The sequence below is a fragment of the Lissotriton vulgaris genome, chromosome 2_1 (assembly GCF_964263255.1).
Source record: "Lissotriton vulgaris chromosome 2_1, aLisVul1.2, whole genome shotgun sequence".
NCBI lineage: Eukaryota > Metazoa > Chordata > Amphibia > Caudata > Salamandridae > Lissotriton > Lissotriton vulgaris.
In genome coordinates, this window is record NC_141687.1 from 1,668,964,473 (window position 1) to 1,668,984,174 (window position 19,702).

At 45.1% G+C, this 19,702-nt stretch overlaps 1 pseudogene; it reads left to right on the top strand.

Moving 5' to 3' along the window:
• Nucleotides 1-17,930: 17,930 nt before the first annotated feature.
• On the top strand, nucleotides 17,931-19,498 carry LOC147733058 (uncharacterized; annotated as a pseudogene).
• The last annotated feature ends 204 nt before the right edge of the window (nucleotides 19,499-19,702 follow it).

Below are 19,702 nucleotides of genomic sequence, written 5' to 3' on the forward strand. Positions count from 1 at the left end.
GGCTACAGAAATCCACACTTCCAGAAATTAAACAACACTTATCTTTACTTAAAGAAGGCGTTGACTTACGAGACTTTTTACTTCGGCCTCGTAAACTACGTCAAAAACGTTTCCTATACGCCGGTATATACACTGCGTACAACGAAGCTTGGAAAATACCACAAATGGAAACTGCAGTAAAAATACGAGAAATTGATCGTATTCATTTAGAGAAATCACTCTCTGTAGTGGACAATGGGTTAACAACTCTGTCCTCCAGAATTTATTCTTTGGACAGCATTGTATCATCTGCCATTGACATAATAGAGCAGGACTTGCTAATGTTACAACATGGCCAGTCTCAATTATGTTCTATAATGCTGCTAGGCTGGACGTTACAAAACCTCTGTCCAGGCTACGTGCCATGGCGTCTAATCAATACCACATCATTGTTTACTGTTTTTAACCTTACAGATAAACATATCTCTTTGGCACAAAAAGGAGCAGACTATACGGTGCTGAGCACTGATAAACTGGAAAGATTACCATTAATTGTTTCTGAAAAGCCTGTCGTTGAATGGATAATACATGGCACCATCACGATACCAGTGACGATTTTCCTATTTCAGTATTGTCTACAGCCTATACCAGCAGGCCTGAATGAAAGGTTGGGTAAAGGATACATTAAGTCAACCTGGACTTTACCATACACACACAAATGTTGGAGTGGGGGAAAGGAGGTATTTCTTAGTACAAAAAATTGTAAAAACTCACTGAGGGGTACACTTTTATGTGAAGGTAATAATTTACATGGAGCCTGCGATGGTTCTTTACATAACCTTTCTTGCTACATGCACGGTACTCCAGCGGCCGTGATAGACCCTATTTTCAGGCAGCTTTTCAATGGGAGCTACGTGATGCTCAATGATCACAGCTGTTGTGGCATGTTGCCAGGGAAAGCCTATCTGATTACTGTGTCGGCCAGGGTCACTAGTTGTATGCAGCGTTGTATGCGGCGTTATGGCCTTCACTGAATATCTCTTCTATACGGATTGATACTTTAAGCAGAATGAAAGCCATTCTTTTGCAAAAAGCAGTGCCACTGACCTCGTCTAGAGAAACGTATGATCTGCAAGTTGCAAAGACTTCTGCAGAGATACATGCATTATTATCAACTAACTGCCCAATACATTTCGCAGAAATGTTAGGTCAAATCTTAAACATGTCTGATATCAGCGGCATCGCACATGTATTTAAGACGATTTTTTCGGGACTGTTAGCACCGTTTGAAGCAGTCCTCTGCATTTCTCCAAATTTCGTGCACTCTGTGTTCGGCGGCCTGCCTCTCATTTTGGGACTCATAGCAGGAATTCTATTTTTGTTCCTCCTGCTCCGATATGGCAAGTCCAGTCACCAGCGATACCCAGACTACCATGGAACAAGCCCTCCTAGCCATGCGTTATCGTGAAAGAATTACACAGATTCTTGGCTTGGCTCGTTTAAGAGATCTGAATGCCACTTGGTTACTTTCATTCAGACCAATCTGTCAAGATTGCATCTTACCTGTTCGGAGATGCCTGCTTTGCGGAGAAGAATGCGTGTTAGACATCTGTCTTACACTTCCATCAGCACTGCCAACGGATGTTAACACCTTGCTGGGTCCTGTAACGGCTCACACATCGTGTTGCCCCCAACAGATGCCAATCCTGATGACGGCATTCATTGAGATCTCACCAGCGAATCCAACTATTGGTGAGGTACCTGGAACAACAGGCACACAGGTACCATCTACATCGAACATTGCTAATGCGAATGACGCTGACGGCGAGGTTTCACATCTATGCACATTTAGATCTACTTGATAAAGTAGCTCCACTTTCACCAACTGTGGTAGACGGCTTCTTTGCCAGCTTAGATGATTTGATCTTTTCTCCCGACACCGAAAATAACTTTTGAAAGTGCACACAGCGTTCCATGAACTCTGAAATTCGGCCTTCGGTTTTTCAAAACAAACCCTCTAACTTGGGAACTGTATGTTTCCGCAATCTACATTTGAATTTTTTCTTCTTCTCCCTTTTCAGAAAATATTTTTTTTTCCTTGGCACAAAGTAATCTGATTAAAGTAGAACTATTCTTAGAGAACAAGAAATTCATTTGATACTTCCTATAGACAAATATTTGGCATTATCTCATGAAAACAATAACAGTTTATATGTCATATGCTATGGAATGATTTCACCTTTTTCTTCTGTAAACTTAGAGCCATTTCATAACTGTCATTTTATGTTTTATTTTAGATAGCATTTTTAATGACAACTATTGCTTGTAAAATGCGTGCAGGACAAATACTCATGTATGTGTATAAACCATGTTTAATGCATTTCATGTATTTTGGGTAGGATTATGGACACATGCTTTAGTTATGTTTTTTATGCTTATAGATTTAGTAATATTCGACATAATACGTGGAGTGGGTGTTGTATAGCGTTTTAGGACCCTAGTGTAATTTTACCGATTCATGCCCTTATATAGGTATAAAATACTGTATCCTTATATAGGCATAGAAATCACAACCATATTAAGACATAGCTCAAGTAGTCCTAACACGGCTTGGCTACTTCCACTAGTACCGAAAATCTACAACAATTTCTTGGAAAAACCCGCCTTCAGCAGTCAGGGACTACCCCCTGCATGAATATTAAGTTATCCAAGAAATCATGGAGTTTTCAGAGAATTAAGTCTCTGGTGACGTTATTATGTCCAATCTTACGTCAAACTCGGCACCTTCAAGGTATAAATATGCCCACACTTGTCCAAACAAACACACAGTGGTTTGGAGCAGTTCGAATATCTACTTGCCCGATGCCCTGCTGCAGCAAGTGCCGAAGGAAGCCGACCCTCCAGCTGACGCACTGAGAGACGCTGTACTGTCTCCAGCTGAGAAATCCAGCTACAGTGTTTCCAGGCTACCCTTGCGGGTTGCTGGGAAATCGAGTCCTGAGAGAGAGATACAAGACCTCCTACATTCTAAAGCCAAGGTACGGAGCTGATTAGACCCTAAGAGAATTCTTGGAATAGATTCTTGGCAAAAGAATACTAAACTTAAGCTACACCTCACTTACTTCCTCCCTTGTACTAGACCAGGGTTAGGTACACCGGGGTAGGCGTATTTTAGAAGCACCAGTTGAGTACTTTTAGTCATTATTTGTCACTGTATGTATTTTATGCATTTTAGGGATTCTATGGCTTAGAAACCATATCATGCTATTACAATATTATTTTGTAATACTCTTTTTACTGTACGTACTTTACTTCATGCGAAGTATTGCGATTGTAGCAGTTAATTTCTTATGCTTGAGAAAGAAGACTGTTCTATAAAAACCCATTTATTGAAAACGCCCGTCTCTCTATTTCTCTGCACCACTGGTGAAACTAAGCATGCATGATTGACTAGGTGAAATAACTATCTATTGTTTCCGCGACTCTAGAGATTGAATTCTTGTTCTTGGGAAACAAAGTTGTCATGTTTTAAGCGGTTGTCAGAAACTAATCCCTTCTTGTTCATTCGAGAAAGTTTCTAGTGACCTCTGAGCTAGCTGGCACACACACAATTATGTTTAGTATATTCAGTAGAGACCTGGTCGACTTCAGTCCTACGTCTAAACTACTGGATACACTATTCCAATGCGCAGAGCCTATTGGGAATATAGGAACTACACTACAGTATGTGCAAGTCACCCCACATTTTCTGTTATTTACAGATACCTTTCTGGTATCTCATACAATGCATTCCCACTTGGATCGCGATGCATGTGGTTTTTTGTACTTTTTTTCTAGATATTCCCCCTGAAGAAGAGCTTCGGCTCGAAAATGCATCTGGGATATATTTCCAACGTGCTAGTATTTATGTTATTGGATTATTAAATTGCTTATTGATGTTCCCTATCTGAATGAAATTCCAGATGGAACACACAAATCATATGACTTAATATGATGCAAGCTTAAGATGGAATAAATTCGAGATAATTTCAGAAAAGTCAGCCGGCTTTCTTTTGCATTTGTGAAAACAGTGACTTAGATTGCCTAAGGAGTGCTCTAGATTTTAACCTTTCACAGCGAAGGTTTTGCTGTTGTCTGGCCCGGGGGTTCTCGAGGGTTCATTATCCCCTAACTCCAGCATTTTGCTGACTTCAGCTCTGATGATTTCCTTGACTTGATCAGACTGAATAGATTTTCTTTTTGACAGGTGAACTGTCACCAGTGTCTACATCATGGGTACTGACCCAAACCTTCGAAGGAAGGACCGCAAACAACAAAGTTGTTTTAGGAAACCCCTCACCCACCTACCTAGTAGGTGGCATGCTTCATCATCGGGGCCCAGCTGGATCACCTAGTGCAATCCAGCTGTGCTTCAACGCCTGAATTACAGTGGAGCAGGTTGTTTGTGTGAGAGAAGTGAAGTGCTATGTGAAGTGCAGTTATATGATAGAAATGCCTCTAGGTGTAGCCCTTATAAAAGTTTTATTGAAAGGGTCCTAGGACATAGGTAAAAACATTGTCGGGATCTACATGAGGTTTTGAAATGTACCTCTGTATTCCTTCAGAGATTTAGGTCTACTAGTTTCAGCCTTTAGGTTAGTTCAAGAGGCTTTCGTCAGGACCAAAATAAAGTGTGTGACCAAAAAGAAGGAAAGGTCCCAGTGGTGATAATATCAGCACACACCCTAAAGTGTGCTGTGAGTGTGGTGGGATTTTGTTACTTACAAATCCTCAGTATGGAGTACCTGTAAAGGAAAGAATTATAAATTCAGGTACAAAGCATGCATGTCGTAATTTATGCGTGCTCCTGTATGCGAAGATGATGGTATCATGCATGTGAATGGGTAAAGGAATGCGTGATGGCTATCTGTAAAAAAAACATGCATGGCTACAATGTGCCCCGGTGGTGCTTTGTATGATTAGAGTCCAAGGATAACTAAGACTGTAGCGTTTTGTAAAGTAACAGTGGACTGGATCTGGTCTACACATGTTGCATTATTGCACATTACGTGAAAACATTAAAAATTAGCTATCTAGTGGTTGCAGGTGAATTCTACTAGCCGAGAACAAATTTAACATAGATTGACACAAACTGGTGACTAAAAACATATAGGACTGACAATAGCGGCCTCACTTTAACTCTGAATGAGCATTGCCTCATGGATCCAATCAATCACTGCTACTCCCCATACGGACTCTAGGAAAGGGGTGGAGATTTCCAGGGACACTGATTGCGGTAAAAGTAGAAATCAAAGTACAAGTACTGCTTTGCATGGCGGCTCCTGCATGTAGCTCGCGGGCGCCGGTACTCACGTTTGTCGGGGGAATTAAGTCGTTATGACCTAAGTAGATGATCGGGTCCCGCTGGTTGCGGTGAGCGGTCGTTCTAACAGCTTGAAGTAGGATGGGGCGGAAGTGCTCGTAAAGTCACATGGGCGTTACTTAGCTGTTTGCTTGTCCTGGAGTCTAGTGCTCTAACCTTGTTCTGTCTATTGCTCAAGAGGATCAATGCACATGCGTGTTAAAGTGTCTGTCCTTCGTTGGCTTAATATATTCTGTTGCTTTCTTTGAAGGGGTATAACCCGACCAGGAAACTCAGTGTGGCTAATTCAGCGTCCAATAACATAACTGTGCTATCAAGGGACATTATAAACTGGCGCTGTCTTTGGCTCGAGAGGGGGGGGTGCGCATGCGTGTTAGTGCGCCCTAACGAGCGTTGACCTATGCTGGAGTTAACGTTTACTGTTTTCCTGCAGGTGGTAGGTAAACACAGTGTGGCTAATACAGTACATATTTATTGTAGCTCTGCGTACATAAATGTCATGGCCATATAGCTGTACTGTCAGTGGACATTAAAAACACTTTGGTATTAGGTTTGTATATTTATAAATACCCTATAGTTGTGCTGTGAAAGCCCATTATGGATAGGTAGGTTAAATATTAGCATTGAGATTGCTAAAGCTCCTATTGTGTGTTTATAGTGGTTAAATACCTGTTTCTTCAATAGTGAATGTATCTGGACTTGGTTTAAGATGCGTCCTCTCAAGATGCACTATTAATACATATGCTGACATGGTGTCTATGGGTTCGTAAGCTATTGGTTTGTGTCTTAGATCACAACAGGGTTTTCATGTCAAGTATTATGCATGTCAATTGCAGGGAAAAAAAAGAGATGTAATAATTTTCGCTGTATACTGTTCCATGGCACATTATCATTTAGACCCTGTGTTTCAGTGGATAGTCTGTACACCCAACGTTGTTCTTTTTCAAACGGCTGGTCTTGTATGTTTCCTGTAATTGTGTCTAGTTGTTCAATGACCACCCAGGTCATCTCATTGGTCGTGTGTCCCGCCCTTAGGTAATGGTCGGTCAGTTTAGTGGTATTTCGTTTACAACGGATGTTGCTCCGATGTTCGCATATTCAGTTTTTTATTTTTTTCGGACCGTCATGCCCACGTATCGCAATTGTCATGGACATGTGATTAAGTAGACCACGTTGGCAGAATTGCAATTTGTGTGTCTCTTGATGTTCCATATTTTGCCTTGTTTAAGATGTAGGGTTTTTGTAATTTGGGTTAAATGGCAGACACTACACTTGCCACATGGAAAGTGTCCAGTGACATTCGGTAGACCCCATGCATTGAGCACCGTGCTCTGGATTGTGGTTGGTTTGTTTGGGCGAGTAGATACTAGACTGTCTCTTTAGTTTTGTAATCTTTTGTAGAATAATGGTTTCTCCCATTGTAATTTGCCTGAAGTCACAATTTTCCAATTGCTCTGGATCATTTTGGCAACTTTATTTGAGATTGAGTTGTATGTTGTCACAGAGGTTAAAGGAATGGTTGGTTCTGTGTGCTCTTTATTTTCTAATAAGGTTTCCTGATTCTGATTTCTTGCTCTCTTTTGTGCTTTTTTGATGATTTTGTTGGGGTAACCCCTGCCCCTCAATTTTGCTGTAAGTAGATCTGACTGGGATTTAAACTCTTTGAATTCACTGCAATTGCGACGCAATCTGAGATATTGACTGTAGGGTAAATTCCCCCTCAGAGGTCTGGGGTGAAAACGTTTGAAGTGCAAAAGGGAGTGCTTTGCAGTAGGTTTGAAATGGGTATTTGTGGTAAGGCCTCGATTCCGTGCCTTTATGTCTCGATCCAAGAAGGTGATGCTCTCTCGGCTTGTAGCATGTGTAAATCTTAAGTTGGGATCCAAGTTTTGTATTAGGCCGGCGATGACGAGGGAGATGATCACAAAAGATCACAACACTAAAGAGACAGTCTAGTATCTACTCGCCCAAACAAACCAACCACAATCCAGAACACAGTGCCCAATGCATGGGGTCTACCAAATGTCACTGGCCACTTTCCATGTGACAACTCTAGTGTCTGCCATTTAACCCAAACTACAAAAACCCTTCATTTTGTACAAGGAAAAATATGGACCATCAAGAGACACACAAATTGCAATTCTGCCAACCTGGTCTACTTAATCACATGTCCATGCCAATTGGGATACGTGGGCATGACCAGCCGAAAAATAAAAAACAGAATATGCGAAGATCGGAGCAACATCTGTTGTAAACAGAATACCACTAAACTGACCGACCATTACCTAAGGGCGGGACACATGACCAATAACATGACCTGGGTGGTCATTGAACAACTAGATGCAAATACAGGAAACATACAAGACCAGCTGTTTGAAGAAGAACAACGTTGGGCGTACAGGCTATCCACTCAAACACAGAGTCTAAATGGTAATGTGCCATGGAACAGTATACAGCGAAAATAATTACATCTCTTCTTTTGATCCCTGCAATTGAGATGCATAATACTTGACATGAAAACCCTGTCAAAATCTAAGACACGCACCCATAGCTTACGAACCCATAGACACCATGTCAGCATATGTATTACTAGTGCATCTTGAGAGGACGCATCTTAAACCAATTCCAGATACATTCCCTATTTGAGAAACAGGTACTTAACCACTATAAACACACAATAGGAGCATTAGCAATCTCATTGCCAATATTTAACCTATGTATCCATAATGGGCTTTCACAGCACAACTATAAGGTATTTATAAATATACAAACCTAATACCAATGTGTTTTTAATGTCCCCTGACAGTACAGCTATATGGCCACAACATTTATGTCCGCAGCGCTACAATAATTATGGACTGTATTAGCCACACTGTGTTTACCTACCACCTGCAGGAAAACAGAAAACGTTAACTCCAGCATGGTCAACGCTCGTTAGGGCGCACTAACACGCATGCGCACCCACCGCCCTCCCTCCCCCCACTCCCACCCCTCCTCTCGAGACAAAGACAGCGCCGGTTTATAATGTCCCTTGATAGCACAGTTATGTTATTGGACACTGAATTAGCCACACTGAGTTTCCTGGTCGGGTTATACCCCTTCCAAGAAAGCAACAGAATATGTTAAGCCAACGAAGGACATACGCTTTAACACGCATGTGCATTCCTCTTGAGCAATAGACAGAACAAGGTTAGCGCACTAGACTCCAGGACAAGCAAACAGCTAAGTAACGCCCACGTGACTTTACGAGCACTTCCGCCCCATCCTACTACAAGCTGTTAGAACGACAGCTCACTGCAACCAGCAGGACCCGATAATTAACGTAGGTCATAACAACTTAATTCCCCCGACAAACGTGAGTACCGGCGCCCGCGATCTACATGCAGGATCCACCATGCAAAGCAGTATTTTACTTTGACTTCTACTTTTACCGCAATCATTGTCCCTGGCAATCTCCACCATTTCCATAGAGTCAGTATGGGGAGTAGCAGTGATTGATCGGATCCATGAGGCAATGCTCATTCAGAGTTAAAGTGAGGCCGCTATTGTCAGTCCGCTATGTTAGTCACCACTTTTTGTCAATCTATGTTAAATGTGTTCTCGGCTAGTAACATTCACGCGCAACCACCAGATACCTAATTTGTAATGTTTTCACGTAATGTGCAATAATGTGACATTTGTGTAGACTAGCTCAAGTCCACTGTTACTTTACAAAACGCTACAGTCTTAGTTATCCTTGGACTCTAATCATACAAAGCACCACCGGGTCACATTGTAGCTATGCATGGTTATTTTACAGATAGCCATCACGCATTCCTTTACCCAGTCACATGCATGATACCATCATATTCGCATACAGGAGCACGCATAAATTACAACATGCATGCCAAACAACTAGTCGCTTTGTACTTGCATTTAATAATTCTTTCCATTACAGTTACTCCATACTGAGGATTTGTAAGTAACAGAATCCCACCACACTCACAGTACACTTTAGGGTGTGTGCTGATATTATCACCACTGTCACCTTTCCTTCTTTTTGGTCACACACTTTATTTTGGTCCTGACGAAAGCCTCTTGAACTAACCTAAAGGCTGAAACTAGTAGACCTAAATCTCTAAAGGAATAAAGAGGTACATTTCAAAGCATCACGTATATCCCGACGATGTTTTTACCTATGTCCTAGGACCCTTTCATTAAAAATTTTATAAGGGCTACTCCTAGAGGCATTTCTATCACATAACTGCACTTCACATTGCACTTCACTTCTCTCACAGAAACAACCTGCTCCGCTGTAATTCAGGTGTTGAAGCACAGCTGGATTGCACTAGGTGATCCAGCTGGGTCCCGATGATGAAGCATGCCATATACTAGGTAGGTGGGTGAGGGGTTTCCTAAAACAACTTTTAGTTGTTTGCGCTCCTTCTTTCGAAGGTTTGGGTCAGGAGCTATGACCTGAGAACCTCATAAGGACTTGTCCATTTTTTTTATTCATGTACTACTCGGTGACGAGGACAAGTTAACATTTTCCTTACTCTCTTGTTGTAGTTGTGTACATCATGGGTACACCAGTTTGTCTGACCAGGTGTCAAGGAAAAGAGCTTTGCATACGGTTGCAAGACTTGCTTGTAATCAGTCTGCTGTTGGGCAGAGAGGGTGTCTGAAAAGACAACTCCATCCACTGACCCATCTTCTGGGCTGTATGATAGGAGGTTAGGGAGAGGTTCACTCTCTGTCTCCTGATCCTCATCAGTCACCATCAGCATGGTGATGTCAGCACTGTCATGAAAGAGCTTCAGGCAGTTCACATTGATAACCCTTTTGGGTGTCCTGCTTGTGCCCAGGTCAAACAAGTAAGAGACCTTTTTTTCTATGATAGGGTAAGGGGCTCTCTATCCGTCCAGGAGTGCCCTTGGTACCACTAGCTCCAAAACCCACACCTTTTGCCCAGGTTGAAATTCAACCAGTGCAGCTTTTTGGCCATACCAGTGCTTCTGAAGCTCCTGGCTGGCCTCAAGATTTTTGGATGCCTTTTCCATGTACTCAGCCATTCTGGAACTTAGACCAAACACATGGTCCACAATATATTGTTTGGGTTCTTGGAGAGGCTTCTCCCAACTCTCTTTTACAAGACAGAGTGGCCCCCTCACAGGATGGCTAAACAGAAGTTCAAAGGGGGAAAACCCTATTCCCTTTTATGGCACCTCCCTGTAACCGAAAAGCAGGCATGGCTTTTGAGTTTTTCAGGAAGCCCCATTATCATGCCTTATAATGTCTTTTTGAATTTCTGTACAAGGCCATTGGTTTGTGGGTGATAGGGTGTAGTAAACTTGTACTGCACTCCACACTCTTTCCACATGTGTTTAGATAAGCAGACATGAAGTTGGAACCTATATCTGAAATCACCTCCTTAGGAAACCCTACCCTGGTGAAGACACCAATGAGGGTGTTGGCTACTGCAGGAGCTGTAGTAGTCTTTAGGGAAATTGCCTCAGGGTACCTAGCGGCATGATCCACTACCACTAGGGGGGTGTGGCTACGGCTAAGATGGAGGAGGACGTGTCCGGGTAGAGCTCCGACAGAGGCTCCCCCACAGGCCCTGAACTCTGCATATGGACACCCCAAGTGCTTCTAGCCGAGCGAAACCTTAGAGGGGACACGGCCCGGACCTCCGCTGCTGTTACCGTCCGGGGCCTGCTCCGCGGACTTAGCCGAGGCGGACCGCCCAGTACCCAATCTCCATGGCCGTGGAGATTGGGTACTGCGAGCCTGGGGATTGGCTCCTCCTGCAAGGCCGCAATAAGATGGCGTAGCGGCATCGACTTGGGTGAAAACGGGCTGTGGCTGCTCAACCTGTCGCCGCCTGGCTCAACGCTTGCTGGCGGGAAGCGGGCTGCGATTGGAGCCCCCGCTGCATTGCCTACCTGCCCTGTTTCCGTAGGCTCCCTGGGTCGCCCGCTGGCTGTTGTATCGTGGGGGAGTGGACGGCGGCGCCACTTAGACTACTCGCGGGCCGCTGCCCCCGTGGCGTGGTCGCGGTCTGGACCTCCGCCTGATGAGGACACTGAGGACTGCTCACACCGAAGCCGAGGATAATCACGCCGGCGGCAGACCGGAGCTCCTGCTGGGCCACTGGCGTACTTGCGCTGTACGGAGCCTACTACATCGGCTGCCGGCCGCCACATTGTGGCGAAGGTGTCCCCACGCACGGAGGGGAGCTGTGGCTGCCCGCCCTGCCGCAATTCTTGGTGCTGCGTGCTGCAGTGTGGTGGAGAGCGGCTGGGGCCGTTGCTGACCTGTAAAAAGCTGCTGCGTTGACCCCGGGTGTGAGCGGCTGGAGCGAGAGAAGGGTAGCAGGCGGAGATACTGCCCGCCCTGCTGTCATCACAACTGCCTTCATGACAAGCTCAAACTGAGCGAGCCTCCCCTACTGTGTTGCATTTGCCATTTTACACGTGCTAAATCATATGTTGACCTCGATTCCATGCAATGCTCTGATCTTCCATTTAGTTGCATCACACTTCCATTTTGAGCTGCCTTGACCTGGAGTTACACTTCAGCAGTAACATAAACATGTTATTCACGTAAACCAGCACAAGCAGGTGCGAGGCATCTCGTGAGGATGCCTCGTGAGGTTATGTTGTACCTTCAGAGTGTTTTCATGCATTCCATACTTATCGCTAGGACAGAGGGAGGATGGCCATGCCAGTCTCCAAGGCCGGAGATTGGGAAAGGAATGTCTTTTGCCTCGACACCGCCTAAACAGAATCTGGCCAGGTCTGTCTGGGTGGGTATGATGCAGAGATGGGGGCCAGCACTTGTGAATAGATGGGCAAGAGCGCCTGCTAGAGGCTTCTCGAACAGGTTGATTTAAGCTATAAAAAGCGGTGTCTGTGGGGTGGAGCTCAGGAACTCAGTCTTGGAGTGGACGCACTTGCGGGACAACTTTGGTGCCCGAAGACATTACTCCCTGAGCCCCGGTCTGCAGGGTTCCCGACTTGGTGTTCAGTGCTTGGCCCAGGGATGTTGAAGTCTCCGGTGCGGCAAATGAATCTGGTGAGGTGCTTTGCACATTAACTGTTTATATACCTGTATGCACAGTTTCATATTTATGTATAGAGTGTGGCATATTCATTGTTTATTGCCTTTCACTTGGTGCCTAAGACTTTCTTAGTTGCAGTGACTTATTGCCTTTGCCTACAATATTAATAAAGCTCATTTTTACCTCCAGTGGAGTGTTGGAGTTTCTCTGTGAGTAAGTAGTGTGCGTAAGTTCAGATTACGCAAGTGGGCAAAGCAATACATTTTGGCGTAGTCGGTGGCAGGATTCGTAAATTACGCGGGGAGAAACATGTTTAAAAAGGCAAAAAGTGATTTTAGTTCTTTGGCACCGAGTGAAATCCCTTTAGCCCCCATGCAAATTCCTGGATGGGAGGCGACGCCGTACTCCGCGCTGGCGCGTGAGTATGCTAAAAGCTCAGGATTAAGTGAGAGCTGGTTTGACTGTCTGGGCGAAGCAACGCCAGAAGATGTTTTACATTGTTTACAGAAGGTTCCGGTGGAGAAAGGAAAGTAATTATACACAGTGAGGCGCAGAGGTTGGGCTCTCTAACATGCCTACAGTCAAGTTTTTGACAAATGTTTAACTCTGCAGCGAGAACAGTTGAGCTTAGAAAAACAACTTATTGAAGCCAAGAATCTTTCTACGATGCTTTCATGTCAGAATAAGTTATTACAGGATAAGTTAGAAACATATCAGACGATAGCAGAGCGGGCTGCAGTCCGTGTTGCTGAATACAGATATAAGAAGAGGAGAGGCCGAGTGAATAAACGGAAGGTTCATTTAGCGATTGCCAAAGCAGGCTTAGATTTCGACCCATCAACTTGGGACTCCAACATCTGGGAATCATCAGAATTCTCCTCAGAAGGAGAGCTGCCCTTGCAAGAGGAGGGAAAAGACGAGCAAGGAAAAAAGGCTAAGAGAGTGGAAGCACAGCCCCTTCTAAGACGTAAACTTCAGATTGCTCCAGAGAACCCGGATGGAGTCATGTTAAATAGTTTGGAGGATTTTACACAGCAAGAGATAAGTGATCTTTTAGCGAGGTTTAGACAGAAGCCTGGTGAGACGCTCTTAGCTTGGATGGTGCGCCTTTATGATCACGGCGCTTTTGGGGTCATGTTAGATGAGGGGGATGCTGCCAAATTTTGTACTCTCAGTACTGATCCCACTGTGCAGGGATACTTTCAGACTTTTCAGGGTGATGATCAAACAACTCTGTTGCAGTTAGCTGCCTGCGGTGCGGCCATAGGTACCCCACAGATTCAGATTGGCCTGGGAATGAAAAACCATGGTTCACTCTAAGAGATGCATCACAAAGAATTAAGGAGGAGGGGATGAAGTTAGCTGTTCTGGTAGGTGAGGCGCATAATTTGATGTGTCAGTTGATGACTGTGTCAATGCGAAACAAAATCATTCGGTTGGCGCCCCCTGAATACAAAGCAGTGATAATGACTTTGTTAATTAACCAAACTGGCAACACCATAGGCGAAGTATTCGAGGCAGTCCGTGAGCTGGGAGAGCTTGGGGAATGGGCCAAGCCAGACAGAGCTTCACGATCAGAGTCCCGTACTGATAACAACCGAGTGACCAGACGTGATATGTTTCTGGCGCTGTTAAAGGATGGGGTGTCAAGAAGTGAGATTGATGGTATTGAGACCAAAAGCATGTGGGAGATGTACAGTAAGCGAGGACTGGATAGGAAGGAGGGGAGTAGGCATGTGAATAGAAAAGATAACAAGAAAGTGAGTCGTAGGGAATCAGAGCCTGAGGAGAAGCCTGAAAAAGCAGGTCAAGAGAGGGAGAGAGAGAGGGAATCTCAGGTGAGGGTAACAAAAGAGAAAGGTTGGGTCAGAGAATGCACAGATTCAGATGGGGACCGGGATGAGGAGGAGTTGTTCCCTGAGGGTTACCCCACATTGTATTCAGATCTGCGCCGGGACCTGCGCCGGGCAGATGCAGAGCTGCGCAGGCGAAAATTAGATTAGGAAATTGGCCAAGCTCCGGTACAGGGATGGGCTCGCAAAGATAATAGACCACATGTGAGGGTTGAGATCTATTGGAAAAATAGGAATGTTCAGGAGGTGCGGGCTTTGTAGATACTGGAGCGGAGGCCACATTAATACATGGCAATCCACGGAGATTTAGAGGACAATTTTTTACTATCACAGGTTTGGGAGGACAGGAAACCCCGGCAGTGCAAACAGCAATTCAAATGAAAATTGGCAGACTTCCCAAGAGAGCATACACTGTTTTGATTGTGCCTATTCCTGAGTACGTTATTGGCATTGACATTCTAAAAGGTATGACCCTATACTTAGATGACGGATGCTATCAGTTTGGGTCAAAGCAGTACTTATCAGTGGCTGCTGTGAGGGTGGGGCGCCTGAAGATTCCCCCAGTGAAGGTGCCCCAAGCAACAAAAGTGGTTCACATAAAGCAGTACAGGATCCCAGGGGGACATGATGAGATCACCGCAACCATTCGGGACTTGGCGGGGGTGGTGAGACCAATTACCACGGCGTGGAATAATCCTGTGTGGCCCTTGCGCAAACCTGACGGAAGTTGGCGCATGACAGTTGATTACCGCGAGCTTAATAAGCATACACCCCCGTTGACAGCCGCGGTCCCAGACACCATCACTTTGATTGAGAAAATTCAGAAACACAATGGGACATGGTATGCGGCACTTGATATTGCCAATGCTTTTTTCACAATTCCCATTGCCCCTGAGTGCCAGGAACAATTTGCGTTCTCCTGGAGTGGTAGGCCGTACTCCTTTCAATCTCTTCCTATGGGGTATTTACATAGTCCCACGATCTGTCACCGGCTGGTGGCAGAGCATTTGGACGAGGTGGCAGTTATTTCTGGAGTTCAACTTTGTCATTACATTGATGATGTGTTGATTCAAGGAGAGACCCAAGAACAGGTGCAGGCTCAACTAGACAGAGTGGTAGAGCACTTGCAAAGCAAAGGGTGGGTGATTAACCCCGAGGAGGTGCAGGGACCCTCTCAGAGTGTGAAGTTTTTAGGCATTCAGTGGCATCAGGGACACAGGGAAGTGCTGCCACAAGTTAGGCAAAAGATCAAAGAGTTTGCAGTGCCAAAAAATAGGAAGGAAGCGCAGCGTTTCATTGGATTGTTTGGTTTTTGGAGGCAGCACATTCCCCATTTGAGTCAGATTTTGGCCCCTCTGTACAAGGTTACGCGGAAGAAGCATGAGTTTGAGTGGGGGGAGGCACAGCAAAAGGCATTTGAGTCAGCGAAAGAGGCTATACAGCGTGCCTTGGATTTATGGCCCCTACGAGAGGGAAGCATTGATTTAAATGTAACTGTCCAGGATCAATATGCAACCTGGAGCCTGTGGCAAAAGCAGGGGAGAGAGAAAGTGCCCTTAGGGTTTTGGACAAAGAAATTACCTGATGCTGGAGAGCGGTATACTCCTTTTGAGAAGCAGTTGTTGGCATGTTATTGGGCTCTGGTGGATACCGAGCAGTTGACCCTAGGGCACAATGTGTTTTTGAGACCTGAGATACCTATCATGCAATGGGTGATGAGCTCACCCAAGACACACAGGATTGGGCATGCACAGGAGGCTAGCATCATAAAATGGAAGTGGTATATACAAGACAGGGCACGAGTGGGTCCCAAGGGGACCGCAGTGCTGCATGAGCAAGTGGCGCAGACTCCCATAGCAGATGCAGAAATGTTGCAAGATGTACCTAAAGTGCAAGAGTCCCCGGTGAAATGGGGTGGGCCTTTTTCAGAGTTGTCCGCGGAGGACAAAAAGCATGTGTGGTTTACAGATGGCTCAGCCAGATATGTGGGGACCAAGAGACTTTGGAAGGCAGTGTCATATAATCCAGTGACCAAAAAGTTGTTGTCAACTACTGAAGAGGGAAGAAGTAGTCAGTTTGCAGAATTGTATGCGGTTTACCAGGCATTAAAGCAAGAGCTCCCTGGTACATGTCACATTAACACTGATTCATGGTCTACCGCCAATGGGTTAGCCACCTGGCTTCCCACATGGCATGCTCACAATTGGATGATTCACAACAGGGAGGTCTGGGGAAAGGAGTTGTGGCAGGAAATTTGGGAACTGTTATCCCAGAGTACAGTTACAGTGTATCATGTCGATGATCATTGCCTGACTGACTCACTAGAGCGTTGGTGCAATTCCTTTGCAGATCAAGAAGCGAAGATTCATGAAGCTGAGGTGGAGACGCAGGATTCTGACTTGGTGGGCATGGCTAAATGGGCACACCAGAAAAGTGGACATTTGGGCGAGCAAGCCACTAGCAGGTGGGCTGAAAGTAGAGGGATGTATATTCCCCTAGATTTAATTAAGACTGCAATCATTCACTGTCCTGTTTGTCAGCATACTCAGCACAGACCAGTCCCACAGGTAGTGAGAGGCCAGTTAGGCAGAGGGAAGTTACCAGGGCAGATATGGCAAATTGATTTCATCGGGCTGATGCCAATGAGCCGAGGATGTCAATATGCCTGCACGGTGGTGGATACCTATTCTGGTTATCTCATTGCCTTTCCATCCAAGAGAGCAACCCAGTCTAACACTCTGAAAACATTGAATTTGTTGATCTTATACTACGGAAATCCATTACAGGTCCAAAGTGACAACGGGTCCCACTTCAAGGGAAAGATGGTGCAAGATTTTTGTGTACAGCATAACATTGAGTGGATCTATCATATACCCTATTACCCACAGGCAGCAGGTTTGATTGAGAGAATGAATGGTTTGCTGAAAGAGCAGTTGAAAAAATTGTCTGATGGGTCATTGAAGGGGTGGAGGGATCACTTGTCTGAGGCATTGCAGATTTTAAACAACCGACCCCTTGCTGATGCAGAGACTCCTTTGATGCGCATGTTGACCCCAGCTTTGCAGATTAAGCCCCATGTGGCCACAAACACGATTCTGTATTGGGAAATAGCTCCCGGAGCTTTAGCTCCATATCGTGCCACACCAGAAGCTGCCGGTCTTGATTTACATGCTTTGAAACTCCATCGATTGCAACCACGAGACATTACCTTGATTGAGACAGGAATTGGAGTTCAAATTCCCCCAGAGCATTTCGGGCTAATCGCCCCTCGATCTGGGCTTGCCCTTAAAGGCATCCAGGTTTTGGGAGGGGTGGTCGATGCCGATTACCAGGGGGAGATCAAAGTTATCCTATTGAACAGTGGAAACAATGATCTGATTGTGCAACCTGGTGACCGTGTTGCCCAAATAGTCATCATGCCGGTGTATGGAGGAAATGTCATGAAGGGGACAGCCCCAGCCCTTCTAACCTTGCGAGGAAAGGGCGGGTTCGGATCTACTGACAAGAACCCAGGGGCAAAATTGTGGGTGGAGTCCCCAAACAAACCTCCTGAACTTGCAGAATTGATCGCTAAGGGCAGGGATAACATCCTAGTCATCATGAAACCCGGACGGGAAAAGTGGGAAAATGTACCAGTTGAAAAATGTTATTTGCGAGAGTGATTATACCAGTCTGTTTTCTCTTTCTAGATCACAGTATGGCTTGCCGCTGCGATGCTTGCGCTGTGTGGTCGGTGTTTGGGCGTGTCCGGAGGGGTCCGGGAGGGCCCGGGGATGCCGAAGGGGATCAACCGCCCGAGTCGGATGACAGCATTGTTGCAGCAACCGGATAACATCTGGACCTACTTGGCCGGGAATGTGCTGAACACTTCCCACTTCTGTATGAGAAATCTTCAGAGTACAGCTGATATGATATCAACGTGTCTTGTTGCCATACCTACCCCTTCTGCACATTTTCAACCAAACTAACCTTTGATGGGGTAGTGGAGGAAAGTGATGTTCAAACACATCTGAGTCTTTATGAGTACTGTCGCTTTTGCCCAGAGGCTACCGATAGCCTCTGGAGGAACATGACAAGTATTGTTACCTACAATATCTCTACTGGAGACGTTTGCTATCAATTTACTTGTGACCCTACCAAGATTGGCAAGTGTGGCCAATTAAAACTAGAGAAAAGCAAACAATTGACCCCTGATCAACAAACATTGTGTCAGTCACGGCATGACAGTTTTTGTAGTAATGTTACCAATTATATGGTTTGTAATCACACAGTATTAGCCGCTAGCCATGTTAACCATGTGAAATTACCTAAAGGATGGTTGTTCTCGTGTGGTAATATTTCATACACTTACATACCAGCTAACATAACTGGAGGACCTTGTGCCTTATCACGATTAAGTCTTATACTTTTTCCCATGCATTCTGTCACACGTATTCGCTCTTCTAGAGCCGTTATTCAATTACCTGAGGATTGTGACTCCGATATTGATTTGCTTTCTAGAACAGAATATACTAGTTTGGCCCTTTCCATTGTGGGAGTGCCAGGACTGTCCGTTTATAATGCCAGAACCATTGCTAAGCTTGCCTGTTTAATTGTAAAGAATCTCAATCACACTTCTGCCGCTTTAGCTGAATTATTATTAGATGTTCAAGGAAGAAGAAAAGCTGTTTTGCAAAATAGTGCCGCTGTGGACTATTTGCTGATAAAACATAACCACGGTTGCGAGGACTTTGATGGGCTATGTTGTTTTAATTTATCTGACCATTCTACATCTATCCATGCCCATATTAATGCTTTGAAAGATTTAGTGAAAGGGGTTACCCAAGACGTTGACCAAGGATGGTGGGATTGGTTGTTTGGGTGGCTGCCTAATTTTGGACAGCTTCGGTATATCTTGGGTGTTATTATAATCATTATTTGTGTTTTTATCTCATTATGTTGTTGCATTCAATGCATTCCTAATCTTTTCTCCCTTTTTCGTCCCAGATCCATGGTATTTAGACCAATGGGGTATGATGGGTGAATCGAAGGTCAAGGGGTGGAATGTGTTGCATTTGCCATTTTACACGTGCTAAATCATATGTTGACCTCGATTCCATGCAATGCTCTGATCTTCCATTTTGTTGCATCGCACTTCCATTTAGAGCTGCCTTGACCTGGAGTTACACTTCAGCAGTAACATAAACATGTTATTCACGTAAACCAGCACAAGCAGGTGCGAGGCATCTCGTGAGGATGCCTCGTGAGGTTATGTTGTACCTTCAGAGTGTTTTCATGAATTCCATACTTATCGCTAGGACAGAGGGAGGATGGCCGTGCCAGTCTCCAAGGCCGGAGATTGGGAAAGGAATGTCTTTTGCCTCGACACCGCCTAAACAGAATCTGGCCAGGTCTGTCTGGGAGGGTCTGATGCAGAGATGGGGGCCAGCACTTGTGAATAGATGGGCGAGAGCGCCTGCTAGAGGC